General features: G+C 35.7%; 1 non-coding gene across 1 annotated transcript; it reads right to left on the reverse strand.

The window, feature by feature from the left end:
* Nucleotides 1-15,746: 15,746 nt before the first annotated feature.
* LOC141603531 (small nucleolar RNA R71) lies at nucleotides 15,747-15,853 on the reverse strand. Its single transcript, XR_012525401.1, has one exon. It is a non-coding gene; the product is annotated as a small nucleolar RNA R71 (small nucleolar RNA).
* Nucleotides 15,854-17,259: the final 1,406 nt, after the last annotated feature.

The following is a 17,259-nucleotide window of genomic DNA, read 5'->3' on the forward strand; positions in this document are numbered from 1 at the left end:
CACCATTACTCTGATTTGCCTATTGTTGTAGCTCCTCTGAGTACTCCATTATCCCGGATACCTATTGCTTCCAATACTTGGTGCCGGAGTTCTATAGTTCCCTTGATTACTCCCTCTATTGTCGTTCATGGGTGCACTTCTACACTCAAAAGCTCGGTGACCCAACCTGTTGCAATTGTAACATCTCCACCCAAAGATTGCACCCGAATGCTGACCCCAATTACCACCACGCAAACTCATTCCACTCCCATAACTAGGTCCCCCAACTCAGAATTGTTTAGGTTGAGTATTGTTTTATTTCTTGCTACCCCCAGCTCCCTCACTTGGTGCCTCACTCTTCATATTTTCCCCCTTAACCTTCCTCTCCTCTTGCAACATATCAACAATCCTCTCTGCATGCCCAGCCCTTTGGTGAACCTCATCCATGCTACTTGGCTGACCAGCTGTAAGCCTCTTCTTAATAGTTTTTGTTAACTCCTGTTTAAACCTTAATGCTAGCATCTCCTCACTAAAGTTCAAATCAGACACATATTCTGCCAATTCCATAAACCTATTGTGATAGCTCTCCACCGTTATTTCATCAGTCATTTTGAAAAAATCAAATTCAGCTCTCATCTTACTCCTAATATGTTCTGGTACAAATACCGCCCTCATAGTCTCCTTGAAACCCTTCCAAGTGATAAAAGGTTCATCACTCTCCCTCCAAGCTTCCCTTAAGACTTCCTTACTAAGATTCCACCACAAACCCACTTTTCCCCTCAAATAGTAAGCAGCTTGATCTACTTGCAACTCTGCAGGACATCCTAGCAACTCAAAAAGGTTGTCAAACTCTCTATGTCAATCCCCAAGTAAAGATGGTTCCCCTAATCCATCATATTTTGTTGGGTTGTGCTTTGCAATACTAGCACTCATCTTTGCTGGATCCTGAACTGACCTCTTAGCCTTCAGAGCCGCAGTCAAAGCTGTTGGAATATGTGTCCTCCGACAATAATGCGATCACAACTGTTGATCATGATGATCACATGTTTAAGTCTCATTCTAAAGAATACAATTGGGAAGTAATATTTTATTGTCAACTAATCCACACATATCGGTAATGATTGGCTGACTAGAGTTTGACATTACTGTCGTGCGACGGTGGTGATCAGTTGATCCCCTTAGGTCATACCTAAAGGGTAACACTCTTAATTGATTATTTAATTGATCGTATGACGATACGGGTTAATTAAATTACTTAAAATTGACGGACGATTTTGGAAGTAATATTTACGTATCTCATTATAATCTGATTAAATAAGATACGAGCTAAGTGATCGAATTGTTTTATTACTTAGATGAAATTATTGTTTAAGGAAACGATTGCATTTGAATGAATAATTTATTATAAATACAAGATGTTGTGATTTATAATTGGTAAAATATTTTGGTACAAATAATTATGAATTACTAAGTCAATTTTGTATATGACGTATTTTTATTAATGCGTTGATTTTTAATATGTTAAAAATACATAACAATTTTACATGACATGTGACATGTGACAAATTGACAAATTGACAAAGATAAAACTGAATCCATTTTATCTTAATATGGACCGAAATTAGTGGGAGTATTAGGAAAATATTATGTTAATTAACTTAATGGTAAACATAATCATTTTTGCCTAAACCTAGCCATGCAAACCTAATGCCTCTTGTGAAGAGCACCTTGCTCATGCATTGGCCCTAAAAACCCCTCCCTCTACCCGGTTTTGTGAAGAGAAAAACCATGGGTTTTTTCTCTAATTTTTACCTAATATACACTACTTGAATATTAGTTTATTCATTCATTCATTCACCCATCTAAAAATAAGAGTTTTAGAGAGATAAAATTATTCTTCCTTTTTCTCACTTCTCTTAGCCGAAATATTAAGAGAACAAAATAATATTTTGGTCAATTTTATTTAAATTAATATTGTTCTAGTAATAATAATATTAATTTTATTAAGAGATTACCTTGGGTATTAATCCTTGGGAGGGATTCTACACTTGAATCTTTGTTCATCCAATTTTTGGAGAGCTCAAGAACAGTGAGTAGGAGAACTCACTTGTGCCCAAAAATCCGAAATATCAATGTAAGGGTTGATGATTTCTTCCTTATTTTATTATTGTTTGCATGCATAAGATCAATGTTTAATTTTATGACTAAATTAAATCATCACATATATGAATATGTTAAGTAATGAGATATAGATTTCTAACAAGCGGTATCATGAGCCTTAGGTTGTTTGCATGCAAATCGGTTATAGTTTTTCCGAGTTATACGATTAACATATAAAACTTATAAATTTGTGTTATTATGATATATCACGAAATAAATTATGCATGTTAAAGTTTCTGGTCCTAAAATGTATTTAGGATTTTTTGGTTAATTTATGGATTTTTTATTGTTCATTTTATATAATAATGACATTAAAATGTGATTTTATGATAAAAATGTCATTTTCGGACTAAAATTAGCTAAACTTCGAATTTTCCAGTGGTTTTTGGATATGTTTTCACATATATTATTTTTAGATGACCTGTAAAGTTTCAGAATTTTTGGAGTTTTTATGCTCGAAATATGGATTTTTCATGATAAAAATCGAATTTAAATGAAAAAAAGGTTAATATGAGAAATATTTCGAATCTGGTCATATAAATTTAGTATATTGTCACATGCAATTTTATAAGATGTGTGTAAAATAATAGGCTATAATGAAGTCTTTATGCATGATTTATGAATTTTTGATGAAAAATAGCATAAATAGTGACTCTAATTAGTGAATAATTGCTAAAACATACTTCATGACTAAGGAAAAATGTCACATGTTGCATTTTATTATCTTTTTCAGATATAAAATTGAAAAGTTGATGAATATAATTTTTCTCATGTTTTTATGATTATAATTGATAAATCCGAAAAACCGCAACATAGTTTTTCCCGATAAATTTCAAAATTTTTAACCTAAGTTTTTGAACATTATGAGTGTCATGGTATTTTTCCAGAATGTTCATGAGTTTAAATTTCAATTTTCAATTTTTTTTTTTTTTTTTTTTTTGTGATTTATTTGAAGTTTATAGCATTTTATTGTAATTTTGAGTCCATTAATGAACAATTTTAAGAAATATAAGTTAATTATAGTCAAATAGTTAGTGGAGACTAATTTTGAGTCTTAAGTTGGTTAGGGTAATTAACTTGTGCATAAATATGATTTTATGTAATTTATTGTGATTTTAAAAGGTTGAATCACGCAAATCCGTAAAAACTAATTAATATACGATATTGGCTCCTTAAAGGCAATTTAGCATAAAATTGGGCATGTTCATACATATTATAATGCTGCATTTTATTTATGATTGTCATAATTTTATTTTATGTAATTTTATTTAATGTAATTTAACTTAGTATGGCCTTAGTTTTTAATTGGTATTACCCGAAATGTATGGGAATACCGATTCGGTTGTAATTTATTGTGATTTCGTATCACCGTTTTGTAATTTAATAGATTTATTTTCATTTTAATTACAAATGTATAATAGGAAATTATGTAATTTGTTATGTAATTTAATTATTTCGGAGTTCCTTGAAGACGGTGTCACTCAAGGAAGACGATACATAAAGACGGTGTTACCTCGAGATGTGTGCCTCAACCGAAGTTCAAGGGACCAATGGAGTTGGTTTCCGAATATGTAATAGTTAATTAGATTTTCTATTTTAGGAAGGCCATACTAGGATTTAATTTATGTTTTGCATTTTATTTATATGTTGCATGCATCGCTAAATCGTCATAACTAAAACATGCATTGTCATTTTAATCGAGTTTATCGACCGTGTCAATTAGAATTATCGTAGTTCACCGCTTTAGTTCACTTAAAACGTGATAGATAATAAATTGACATGACCTCTCGCTAAAATAATCAATTGAGACATAGCCTTACCAAAAAGTAGAAACCATGAAAACCTATTTCGTGAGGGAATGCACTCGGCCACACCGGGGTACAAACCTTGTTACGTAGGGGAAGTGGGTGATAAATGTCTATCCACCGAATTCATGTTGATAAGGGTTTCATCGGCCACACCGTGCCCAAGTTAATGTGGGTTTGGATCATGGACACATTTATTCGAAATTTGGATTGAACTCAACAAAAGTTTTTGATAAGGGTTTCATCGGCCACACCGTGCCCTTGTCGGATGTGTTTTGGGCTAAAGATAAATGTTAATGTAATTTTATCGACCAAGAGTTCTAAAAGTATAATCGATTAAAACGTTAATCCACCGAGTTATATTGATAAGGGTTTCATCGGCCACACCGTGCCCAAGTTGATATGAATTTGGGTCTTGGAATCATTTATCTAAGTTGGGTAGAGGTCACTAGATAAATGCAATAAAACTTGTTTAAATTAATTTTTACTAGTATTATTATTTTGAAAACGACATATGTTTTATTCCTTCTATATTTTGTTTTGTAGACCGCTTCTATTTCTCATAACAAATGGTCACTCCAAACACAAACGCCACACCTCTCACTAATACTTCATGGCTCCGATCCTTCATGGATCGATGTAAACTTGAAAAGAATGGGTCAAATTTCTCCGATTGGGATGCCCAACTCAAACTAGCCTCCCAAGGTGACGACAAGCTTCATTACCTCACCAAGGCCTCTCCACCCGAACCTAATGTTAGGTCGAGTGCCGCTACTAAGGAAGCATATGAGGCTTACCACAAGGAGTCCGCCGCAATGAAAAATGTATTGATCTATGCGATGGAGGCGGATCTCCAAAGGAGAGCCTTTAAGATGGGCACCGCTAATGAAATCTATTCCAAGCTTGTGACAATGTTTTCACAAACTCCGTGGATCGTCCAATATGAGGCGGCCGCAGCATTCTTTGATCTCGACTTCAAAGAGGGCCAAAAGGTTAGCCCTCACGTGCTCAAGTTAATGGAGCTCGTCGAGACCTTGAAGATTCAAAAGGTTGAAATACCCAAAGAACTCATTGTAGATAGGATTCTACACTCCTTATCCAAAGTCAAGGCATATGTTCAATTCCGGGTGAATTTTAACATGCAAGACAAGGACGTGTCTCTTGAAGAGTTGCACAAGTTACTTGTGCAAGCCGAAAGAGACATGGGGTTAAATGTTAACCCACCTAAGGATGTGCTTAACATAAGCACCAAAAGCAAGGGTAAGTTCAAGAAGAATGGGAAGAAGGGTAAGAAGCAAGCTCCCACTTTCACCAAAGCTAAGACTTATGAAGCTAGCACTTCCAAAATCAAGAAGGGTCCTCTTGATAAATGTCATTATTGTAATGGTGTTGGACATTGGAAAAGAAATTGTTCCAAATATCTTGGTGACATTAAAGCTGAAAAGATCACTCCAGTAGGTGAATGACTATCCTTTCTTTTATGTTTCTAATTCAACTATGGTATTGTGATACAAAGTTGTGATAATGTATCCTCTTTTTATTGTAAATAGGGCCTCCACCAAGCAAGGACAAGGGAAAAGAAAAGCAAGCTTGAGAAACCATCAAGAAGCTAGGAGTAGCTTCCATGAAGCTTCGCTTTTTATTGTCTTATTTTAATTTATGTTTCGGATTTTAGAACCTTTTGATTTCCGTGTTCGACATGGAAATGTATTTTGGATAATGGTTGTATTTTGGATAATGGTGGCTTGGTTTGCAACCCAAGTCACCCGTTTTATCGTATTTTATCCTTGTTCTAAAATTCGTCTTTATCCGCTTGCACATAGAAATATATGATCATTCACTTAAAGTGATCTAATAGACAACTATAATGATGGGATTCATTATATGTCCACAAGCTTATGGCTCGTGTATGATTAATTATAAAGTGATATTGAGTTGATGAACTCTCCTAAAGTAATGTCAATCACCAAGTACACTTATCAAATTTAAAACAATTAGTCAACCTATGAGATAGTCCTCCTTATACTTCAAAATCATTATTTGTGTCTCATAAACTATCTTTGAATCTCTAGTGTATTTATTCTAAAGATAGAGTGGGAGAAAAATGAAGACACAAAGAACACCAAGAAAAATTTGTGTACTTGTGTAAATGAGATCTACGCAAGGGAGAATGATTTGAATTAAGGTATACCTATTTATATAGTATACACGAATAGATGAGATCTATGGTCTCGAATAGATCTACATGACAAAAGAGACCAAGTGAAGTAATCAAAAGAATATGTTCTCAAGATTACTACACGAGGAGACCAAAAGAAAGTTTTGAAAGAAGAATGACTAACGTAAAGTCTTAATAGACTAGTTTATGATATTTTTGACCAATAATTTCAATATTGATATTTACTTAAGAGCCTAAATGAATCAAAGTTACATCCTATAAAATGAATGAGACTTATGACTAAAAGTTGCAAATATTGATATGCCGATATCCACAAGAGCTAAGTTAAGTATTAACCACGCTAATGTCATTACTTAACCTCATTATGAAAATGAAATAGTTAAACCTCCTTCCGAAAAGGGTATTTTGAGAAGGACGTGTATTAGATATAATTCACATTTAATCTAATGACATTGCCGCGCATCATTATAAAATGAATGAGTTGGAGATTAGAATCTCTTTCCATAAGGTTAAGATTGAAACCTTTTCAAAATAGGTATTTTGAAAGGATATGATGGGAACATATATGGTTTTATCTTAATAACTTGGCAAAGCAAAATATATTTCAATTCTTGAAATGTTTCGATTGAGTAGTCAATTGTGAAACACATGGAATTAAGTGGGAGTTGGAAATTATCATGTGAAGACATGGAATTTAGTGGGAGCAATCATCTAGCAAAAGTTTATAACTCATTACTCATTGAGAATGACGAGCTAATACTATTCTTTCACAAAGAAGTATTTGAGTTTTCAATTCCGGATGAAAATGGATTATGATGAATCCAATCACATCATGAGATGTTGGATTAGTATTGAGATATACACATCGAATCAACGAGAAACGTAGGTTATTCATTTCAATGAAAATGGAATTGCCATTAGCAGTCATGGTCGTTCATTGAACCTAAGAATGGTTGATCACATGATTATTAGTTACTAATGTTTCCGCCATTAGAATAATCATGCACATGTCCAATAATGAATCATATGCATAAGAGCATGATGAATCATTGGCAAGCCATAGAAGAATCGTCATGAATTCTCGAGGAGAATCCGATGAGCGATTTCAGTGTTGGACAGAACACTCTGTTATGTGTCAAGAGGTTGCACATATTAAAGTTCGAACACGCGTAAGGATTTATGAAAATCCTAAGCTTTTCAAGCTAAAAGAGAAATAAGAAGTTTGGAAAGATACTTAGTTAAAGTAAGAAGTTACTCAAACTAATATCTCCTAATATGCTAGGACTTGTGAGAAGTGCTAGACTAATCATCTTGACAATTGTTGCAAGACTCTACAAAACATATACCTAGTGCATTGTGAGTGGGTGGAGTACTTGATCAGTGCAAGTTATATCATCCACCACAAATTCGTTGGTTGTGTGATAAACAACCAGAAACTTCTTTCAAGATAAAGAACCCAAACCGAGGTTGGGAACCTATATGTGTACTTGGTAAGGTTCATGCTATGAGAGATAACATGAATGTAAAGGAAAATGCGATAAAAGAAGTTTGAGCACATGGACAAATGGTATGTTAAACTTCTATTGCAATCGACTAGTGTTTACACACTTACGATATGCATCACAAGGTTGTAATACGGTATTGACTACCCGAATGTGATGTTGACATTTGTCGTTTGAGTTATTATTAACTCACCTTATACTTTGTTACATCCAAACGGGTTGTAGAGACAATTGAACCCCGTTAAAGTGAACACGAATTAGCATTGTATTCGCCCGTAGTTACTTACATGAGGTGACGTCTCGAAGTGACTAGAATGTGATGCGATTGATGGCAAGTTCAAGTGCCATAGAGTCATGTGTGATGACTAGTCGATCACATAGGCAGACTGTTAGGAACACTTTGTCGGGCCTTATGACCGCTTATAGAGTTCTGGCAAATTCATATAGCCTGGTCGTGGCGAGAGCTACTATAGTATTCTAATGAGTCGATTCTTTTAACTAAAGACTATTCGCCTAAGATGGCACAGTTTCAGATTAACTTTGATTTGTGTTACTACGACCTTCGTAAATGGGGTCAAATGGGCATATTTTGGGTTATGATAGCTGTGGCTAGTCGAAGGGAATGAGTGCGATATGAATTGTCCACCCCTAGTCAGGGTTATAACAATATCTCAGGGCCACTCGAGGAGTAATGAACTGGAAATGCGTGGCCACGCTCGGAAGATATCTATGGTAGATAAATCCGGTTAATCAGTTATTCTCCAGATCGAGGAAACCACTCTCGATATGATCACTTGCAAGTACGACCTGAAAGACACCTTGCATTGAGTGGGAGATAGTAATAGGACAAGAGAATTGGTGATGCACACTTGTCGAGGACAAGTAGGAGATTGTTGGAATATGTGTCATCCGACAATAATGCGATCACAACTGTTGATCATAATGATCACATGTTTAAGTCTCATTCTAAAGAATACAATTGGGAAGTAATATTTTACTGTCAACTGGTCCACACATATCGGTAATGATTGGCTGACTAGAGTTTGACATTACTGTCGTGCGACGGTGGTGATCAGTTGATTCCCTTAGGTCATACCTAAAGGGTAACACTCTTAATTGATTATTTAATTGATCGTATGACGATACGGATTAATTAAATTACTTAAAATTGACGGACGATTTTGGAAGTAATATTTACGTATCTCACTATAATCTGATTAAATAAGATACGGTCTAAGTGATCAAATTGTTTTATTACTTAGATGAAATTATTGTTTAAGTAAACGATTGCATTTGAATGAATAATTTATTATAAATACAAGATGTTGTGATTTATAATTGGTAAAATATTTTGGTACAAATAATTATGAATTACTAAGTCAATTTTTTATATGACGTATTTTTATTAATGCGTTGGTTTTTAATATGTTAAAAATACATAACAATTTTACATGACATGTGACATGTGACAAATTGACAAATTGACAAATTGACAAAGATAAAATTGAATCCATTTTATCTTAATATGAACCGAAATTAGTGGGAGTATTAGGAAAATATTATGTTAATTAACTTAGTGGTAAACATAATCATTTTTGCCTAAACCTAGCCATGCAAACCTAGTGCCTCTTGTGAAGAGCACCTTGCTCATGCATTGGCCCTAAAAACCCCTCCCTCTACCCGATTTTGTGAAGAGAAAAACCATGGGTTTTTTCTCTAATTTTTACCTAATATACACTACTTGAATATTAGTTTATTCATTCATTCATTCACCCATCTAAAAATAAGAGTTTTAGAGAGATAAAATTCTTCCTTTTTCTCACTTCTCTTAGCCGAAATATTAAGAGAACAAAATAATATTTTGGTCAATTTTATTTAAATTAATATTGTTCTAGTAATAATAATATTAATTTTATTAAGAGATTACCTTGGGTATTAATCCTTGGGAGGGATTCTACACTTGAATCCTTGTTCATCCAATTTTTGGAGAGCTCAAGAACAAGTGAGTAGGAGAACTCACTTGTGCCCGAAAATCCAAAATATCAATGTAAGGGTTGATGATTTCTTCCTTATTTTATTATTGTTTGCATGCATAAGATAAATGTTTAATTTTATGACTAAATTAAATCATCACATATATGAATATGTTAAGTAATGAGATATAGATTTCTAACAAAAGCCTCATTCATAGATATCAAACGGTCAATCTCCTCTTGGGACATGGTAGAGGGTGTAGGTGTAGATCTCTTTGGAGGCATGGTTCTATAAAAGAAAAACAAGACAACATAAGTTTCTACCCGAGGAAAGATGGCTTAACATTTTTAAATATTCTATACCGACAAAACAAGGTATGGTCAATTCTATCCTTTCTTACCCCTCTTTAGGTCCTGCTATCATCACTCCTACCTCCCAATTATCATAGGTTAAGAATTGACAAAACATTTATATTAAACTTTTGGTAAAACTCGCGTTTTCGGAAATCAAAGTCAAGCTGTAACTTTCAAAAATCACCATTAAATAACCGTAACATTCTATGTTGAGTTTTTATACTTTCCCGAAAATATAAAGAGTTTTCAAAACATGAAAAAAAAGTATTAAGCCCAAATCTCAAATAGTCATTTTATAAAGATTTTTACAATTCAGTAGGTCAAAACAGAAACTGATCAGCAATTTGTCAAAAACGTGGGTCAACTTGCAAAAATCACTATTAATTGTTAAAAATTTATCTTGTAACGTGCCTTATCAATTTGGAAACATATTTTAATCCTTTAAGCAGTGGAGTTGGAATTAAGCAAAAATATTTACGTATTAAATGAGAAATTTTACAAAAATTTTTATCGAAAACTTAACTGTACAGGAATATTCTGACCACTGCCCACTAAATTATTTATTTCTCGCAAACCATAAAACTTTTAAACATGATAACAACGGCATTGGTAAGCTAACTCACTGAGTTATCACTTAGAAACATTTCAACCTTATACGATAAACAGAGGTCAAACGGCAACTAAATCAAATAGGGGTAAAATCTGACGGAATAAAGTTCAGCTCTAGGTTCCTTTTTACTAGGTCACAAGCCCTCATGAACACCCTCCTACTCCTATATCAACACAACTTGGTCAATAAACTTTCGCACGTGACTAGTATCTACTCTAAAGCATTCATATCACAAGTTTTAATCATTTCTTAATATATTGTAAATAACATGGCTTTGGGATTCACGCAACCGCATATCACTAGACATGATACTACTATTACACAATGTTCAACCACATAATCAATATCAATTTATAATTACTTTTATGCTCATGATCAAAACAATCCAACATCAAATCCTCATTTCATCCATTCCACTCCCCTTAACATCAAGGTTACGTCCCGTAGTCTCAGTCATCAATGAAAACAATATTCAAACAAGGTAATCAATTAATATTATTACATATTTATTCTTACCATAAGTAGGACTTCCACTTACTACTTTACTAATTATATTATTATTATTACATTATTATTAATATTATTATTGATATAATTATTATTACCTTTTACCTTTATTTATATTTTAATATTTCCTTATTATTATTTATATTAAATCCCAAAATAATTCCCGACCATGCTCATACTAGATTAATAAATTTCGGTCCATATAACTATAGCACACGGCCCAAAGCTCAATTACTAGCTAAGCCCAATTCCCGACATGGATACTTATTTTATTATTTAATTAATGTCTTATATGCAATTATTATTAGAAATGTCATTAATTAATTATTTAAATTACATAAATTATTCTCATTAATTATTATTAAATTACGGGGTATTACAATTACTCCGGCTGATTGTTATTAGTTATCATTGCATTTACATAAGCATGGTTTTGATTGTGGTGGAGTATTGTTGTAATATTAACAGATTTATTCAGGCATACATTACTTATAGTAATGTGGAGTGGTTGAACAGATTTATTCTGGCAGACGATATTTATCGTGTTTACTCGAGGCAGGCCCCAGATTGGTCTGCAGGCCATCTGGTGGATATTACTCAACTATGAGTTGAGGCAGACATTACCTTATGGTAATGTAGTGTGTGGTTACTCATCTTCGGGTTGAGGCTGCCCCGGCCAGGGATTGGCGGGATGATTAGTGTAACGAGTAGAGCTCGACTGAAGTGTGCTAATAAGTCATATATTGCGGAGTTATATTGTCGTTGTCATCTACTATTGTTAGTTATTCCTACTCAACTTCGTGGTTGACAGTGTATTCGTGAACAGCTGTGATGAACCATAATGGGGAGCAGATTTGACAAGTACTAAAGATTAGCTGACTTGGGAGCATTGGGACGTGAGCTCGACTTGGACCATAGTTGCTGTCTAGATCACTTAGTTCACTTATACAACTTTATTTATGTAATTTACGCTGCGTAGTATTTTGTAATGTTAAGGTTTAAATTTAATCGGTTGGCAATGTAATAAAACCATTATTCCAGTTAAAGTTGTTAAAGTACTTTGGTTTGTTTTGATTTGTATCATTTACCTCGGGCAACCGAGATGGTAACAGTCCTATTTATTGGGAATGTCTTGCTAAAGGCTCCTAAATAAATGGAGGTGTTACAAAGTGGTATCAGAGCAAAACGATCCTCATGCCTAACCAATGAACAAATAATGAATATAGGAAGTGTCTAATAAAATAAACCCGGGTAGAAACTGTTAGGAGCCCCTTTAGGCTTGGGATGTGTCAGGGCCCCTCACCCCAAACTTCTGGCCCTCTCAGTTTTGAACCGGACAACTCGAGAGAAATTGAACGAGTGGGGTAGTTAGGAAGTCTTTTTGTGTCTTAAGGGTCAAGTGTTGCCATAAGATAGAATTTCTAATCTCGTTGCAAGATGTGAATTGAAGTAAGTAATGTATTGGGAGTTATAAGAGATGCATATTGAGAAGTAGTAGATGGTGAATAACTTGATTGGGAGCATGAAATTGTGAATAAATTGTGAATATTATTGGGTGAATTTTGAATTGTGAAAATTATTGAGAATTTCCAATTGTTTTATTTTTTAGCACGAAGTTGTGAATCTCATTGGGAGAAGTAATTATTTGACTTGGATGCTTTCACATGTTTAAATGGTGTGTTAATGTGTATTAGAATTTATATGTCTAGAGATATGCGGATTTTGTGACCCCGAAACCATGTTTGTTTTTGTATGTCTTGGTCTTTTGCTGAAGTAAGGAGGTTACGGGGACGTAACCCTTCTTTTAGGGGGATGGGAAGCAAAAACCTTGTGTTTGGGACGTTTTGGGGACATTTAGGATGATCGATGATAGTAAGAAGGAGCTTTGTTAAGTTTGCTTGTCGTTTAATTAGACTAATGGACCGTTTTAGGAAGGTTGGGGCGGCGTGGTTGGAGGCCGTGATAAGCCATAAATCACATTTTGTTTGTTTATTGTGAGGATGTTAGTTTAAAAACCTTATGCCGAATTCCTTAAGAGAAGCTTTCATTTTGTTTTATTTTCTTTTCTTTTAGAACCATGCCTCCAAAAAAGACCGTACCCACTACCATGTCACAAGAGGAAGTAGACCGTTTGATTGCTATGAATGAAGCCTTAACTGCTGCACTTAAGGCTAAGGGATCAACCCAGTGATGAATGAACATTCGACCCCTCTTTACCCTTCTTTTTGCTAATCTTTTGGACTATTTAGGCACAATCTTAGGCCTTTTTCTTGCATTTTGCCCCTCATTTCCGCTACTACCGATTCCGGTATTTGATTGTAGGTAATTCAGCTAGCTAAAGGAAGTTTGGCAAGAAACAAGGCACACGAGGAAGTTAGCAAGGAAGAAAGGGGAGGAAAAAGCGGAGGACGTCCCTGGGCCGACCAGCCGGCAGCCGGCCAACCGGCAGGGCGTCATATTGGCCATTTCAAGCTTCGAAATTGTGATGCCTCGGCGCCGAAGGGGCAGCCGGCCGCCGGTTGACCGACTGGCGGTCGCTGCTACACGTGTTTTGTCTTAATTCCCCTTTTTGCAACCTAAGTAAGAGGACACTATAAATACTCCCTAAAAACCGTGTTTAGACACACAACCCTAGATCTGAATTAATTTCCTCTTCCAAGTTTAAAACATTGTTAATTATTTTGTTAATCATTCCTTAATTAGACAAGTTCTTCAATTAGTTGGTAATTGAAATTGGATTGTAAGAAGATTGAAGGTTCCTCATTCTTTATTTTTCTATCCTAATTCCTTTCTTGCTATTGAATTGGTATTATTTCTCTCCCTATTTTCATTAGTTTACATTTGTTCTTCCTTCAAGTTTGTTGATTGTTTATGATAAATTTGCATCTTTGTTGTTTGATTGTTGTTGTTTTCACCATTGTTCATCTTTTCATTGTTCATCTTGTCTTTGATTCTCTTTCCTTTGTTCATCCTTGTTATTTATACTCAAAGATTTAATCTTTGAGTTGATTGGGTTAAAGATTGTGTCTTTTAGTCTACTAAACCTTATTATTCGATTAAATCATCTTTCTTCATAATTATTGTTGGATTGTTGCATGTTTAGAAGTAGAATTCATCTTCCCACCATGTTTATGTTTAAAGACTCCATCTTTATTGTTTATTTTGCCTCTAGAAACATGATTAGTGAGTAGTCTCCTTCTAGGACTCGATTTGACCCGGTATGGGTAATTTCACTAATTAATTATCGTTGAGGCTAATTTGTTGGGGGAAATTGGTGAGGGTAGTTTAGAGGAATTTGCATGTTTAAGGTTTGGCTTTTGGGTAGTGTCGACTTGTGACCCTTGTCCACCAACGGGAGTTGGTTAGGTTGTAAATTGGATACCCGAAATTCGACCTTCTCACCAACTAAGGTTGAGACCGGAAGGGAGAACCGAGGGAGGGTGCCTCTAGGCTAGCGTTTGAAATCGACCTCCGGAAGGAGGAGTGGGATGACCCGGAATACGATGAGTACTTAATGATCTTGACCAAATTCTTGACCTCCTTGGAAAAAATGCATGTTTTCGTGGTTGTTGGGTTTTGAGTTAGGAATACCAACTTTCGAACCCGGGAGGGGGGTTAGTTGGAGTAGCTAGTGTCCTTTTGCGAACCCGGAAGGGAGGTTCTAGGCGAATTAGAGCCATCTCCCCCTTACCATTCTACCCCTTTTGATTAGCCGAGACGATTAGTATGTGGAATTACTTATATTCGTGGGAGAACCGAGTTCTAGTCCTTCCCATTACTTGATCTATTATTTATCATTTAGCTTATTCTTATCTTGTCTAGTTTATAGCCTTTAATTTTGTTAGTTTAGTGCTAGTTCGTTACCACCCTCTTTATTTTATATTGACTTAGCTAAGCTCGTGAATTAGAGCGATTAGTACTCCACCTACTCCTTGTGGGATCGACCCTCTAAAGTGTACAACGATAAAATCGTGCACTTGCGAGGTATAACTTGATACCATTAAGTTTTTGGCGCCGTTGCCGGGGAGTACGGCTAGATATTAATTGTTTTTGTTCTAGTTTAGACTAAGTCCTTTGTTACTAATCCTTTCTTTCAAATGCTTAGGTCTTTTGCATGAGTAGGCAACGAAGAAGAAGTCAACCAACTTATCCACTTGATCGCGAAATTGAAGCCACGGCAAGAAGACTTAATTCTCTAAGAAGAAGGGGTTTACTTGATACACCACCTATTGAAGAAGGTAATCACCAAGAAGCTACCGAAGTATTTGAAAATCCTTTTGGGGTTTTAGAAGAAGAACCTAACATCATGGGTGTTCCGGTTCCGATAAGAGAGACTATGGCCCCTAAGCACATAGTCAATCCAAGCATCCAAAGACCAAGAATTCAAGATAATAACTTTGAAATCAAAAATGCCTTACTCAACCTTGTTCAAGACAACCAATTTGGAGGAGGTCCCTTGGAGAACCCAAATGATCATCTAAATGACTTCCTTGAAAATTGTGATATGTACAAGTCAAATGGGGTCTCCGATGATGCGGTTCGCCTTAGGTTGTTCCCCCGTTCATAAGGGGTTCGGCCAAGGATTGGTTGAAGAATTGTGACCCGGATTCCTTCAAGACCTGGGATGAGTTGGCTTCGGCATTTTTGAACAAATATTTCCCACCCTCAAGAACGGCCAAAGTCAAGAGTGAACAACAAAGCTTTACTCAAGAAGAGGATGATACCTTATATGAGGCATGGGAACGGTATAAGAAGCTCCAACGGTTATGCCCTCACCATGGCATCTCCGAGGCCGAGCTAGTGAACAATTTTTACAAAGGGTTGACTCAAGACCTTCGGCTTTCATTGGATGCGGGATCGGGAAAAGGTGCCTTAGACATTTTGGGGCATAAAGCGGCAAAGGAACTAATTGAGGAGATGGCCTCAAGAACTATGGAATGGGGAAGTTATAGGCAATTGAGAAAGGGCAAGAGCAAGGAATCTAATTCGGTTTTGAATGTGGAGGTTAAGGGTATGCTAGATGAACTCACCCAACAAGTTGCTTTGCTAAATTCAAAACCACCAAGCTCCGATATGAGGCAAGTCTTGTCTTGTGACTTGTGTGGGGAACAAGGGCATACTCCCATTGGGTGTCCCTTGATTTCACCCCTCCAAGAGGAATGTTATGAGCAAGCAAATGGAATTTGGGAATCCACAAGTGCAAGGCAAGGGTTCAACAATAATAACAACAACCAATTTGTCAATGGAAAAAGAACTCACCCTTTCTTGTCTTATGCTTCACAAAACATTCAAAATCCAACCACTTCCCAACCTCAACAACAACAAAGGTTCAATCAAAACACTCAATTCCAAAGACAAATTCCACCCGGTTTCCAAGGGAAACAATTTGTCACCCAACACCAACAACCATTTGGGGGTTTCAAGGGACAAAATTTCAATCAACAACAAAACCCAAATTTCCAACCACAAAACCAAAACTTCCAAACCCCTCAAAAACCATCTTAGGAACAAGCCTTTGAACAATTGGTTATTGCAAATCAAAAATCCGACTCAAAGCTTGATAACCACAATGCCTCACAAAACCGGGTTAATGATGAAATACGGGCATCCCAAAAGGCTACGGAAACTCATGTAGCCCAAATTTCCCAACAATTGAGTCAATTGGCTCAAAATCCGGGGAAGTTTCCGGGTTATACGGTTAACCCAAGGGAGGTGAATGCGGTATTTTTGAGGAGTGGGAAGCAATTGGAGGAGGTTGAGAAATCTCCTAAGTGGAAGAGGAAAAGGGTGTCTAGTGAAATTGTGAAAGAGCACCCGGTTGAAGTAGTGGAAGAAGGGGAGATTAGGGTGGAGAAGTCTAAGGAGGTGGAGATGGTTCATCCTCCAAAGGAAGATGAACCTATTGCAACTAAGGCCAAAGAATGTACTCCACCACTAAGGGAGTATGTAGCACCGGTACCCTTTCCACAAATGCTTGCAAGGCCTAGGCTTGAAAAGAAATATGAAAAGTTTGTTGAGATCTTGAAGGGAATGAATGTCACTATTCCTTTCCTTGATATGATTACCGAAATTCCATCTTATGGTAAGTTTCTTAAGGAACTTGTCTCTTTGAAAAAGAAGAATGGAGAGGTACAAACCATCAACCTCTCTAAGGAATGTAGTGCTATTCTTACTCACACCAACAAGCTTC

The sequence above is a fragment of the Silene latifolia genome, chromosome 9, assembly GCF_048544455.1.
Source record: "Silene latifolia isolate original U9 population chromosome 9, ASM4854445v1, whole genome shotgun sequence".
Classification (NCBI taxonomy): domain Eukaryota; kingdom Viridiplantae; phylum Streptophyta; class Magnoliopsida; order Caryophyllales; family Caryophyllaceae; genus Silene; species Silene latifolia.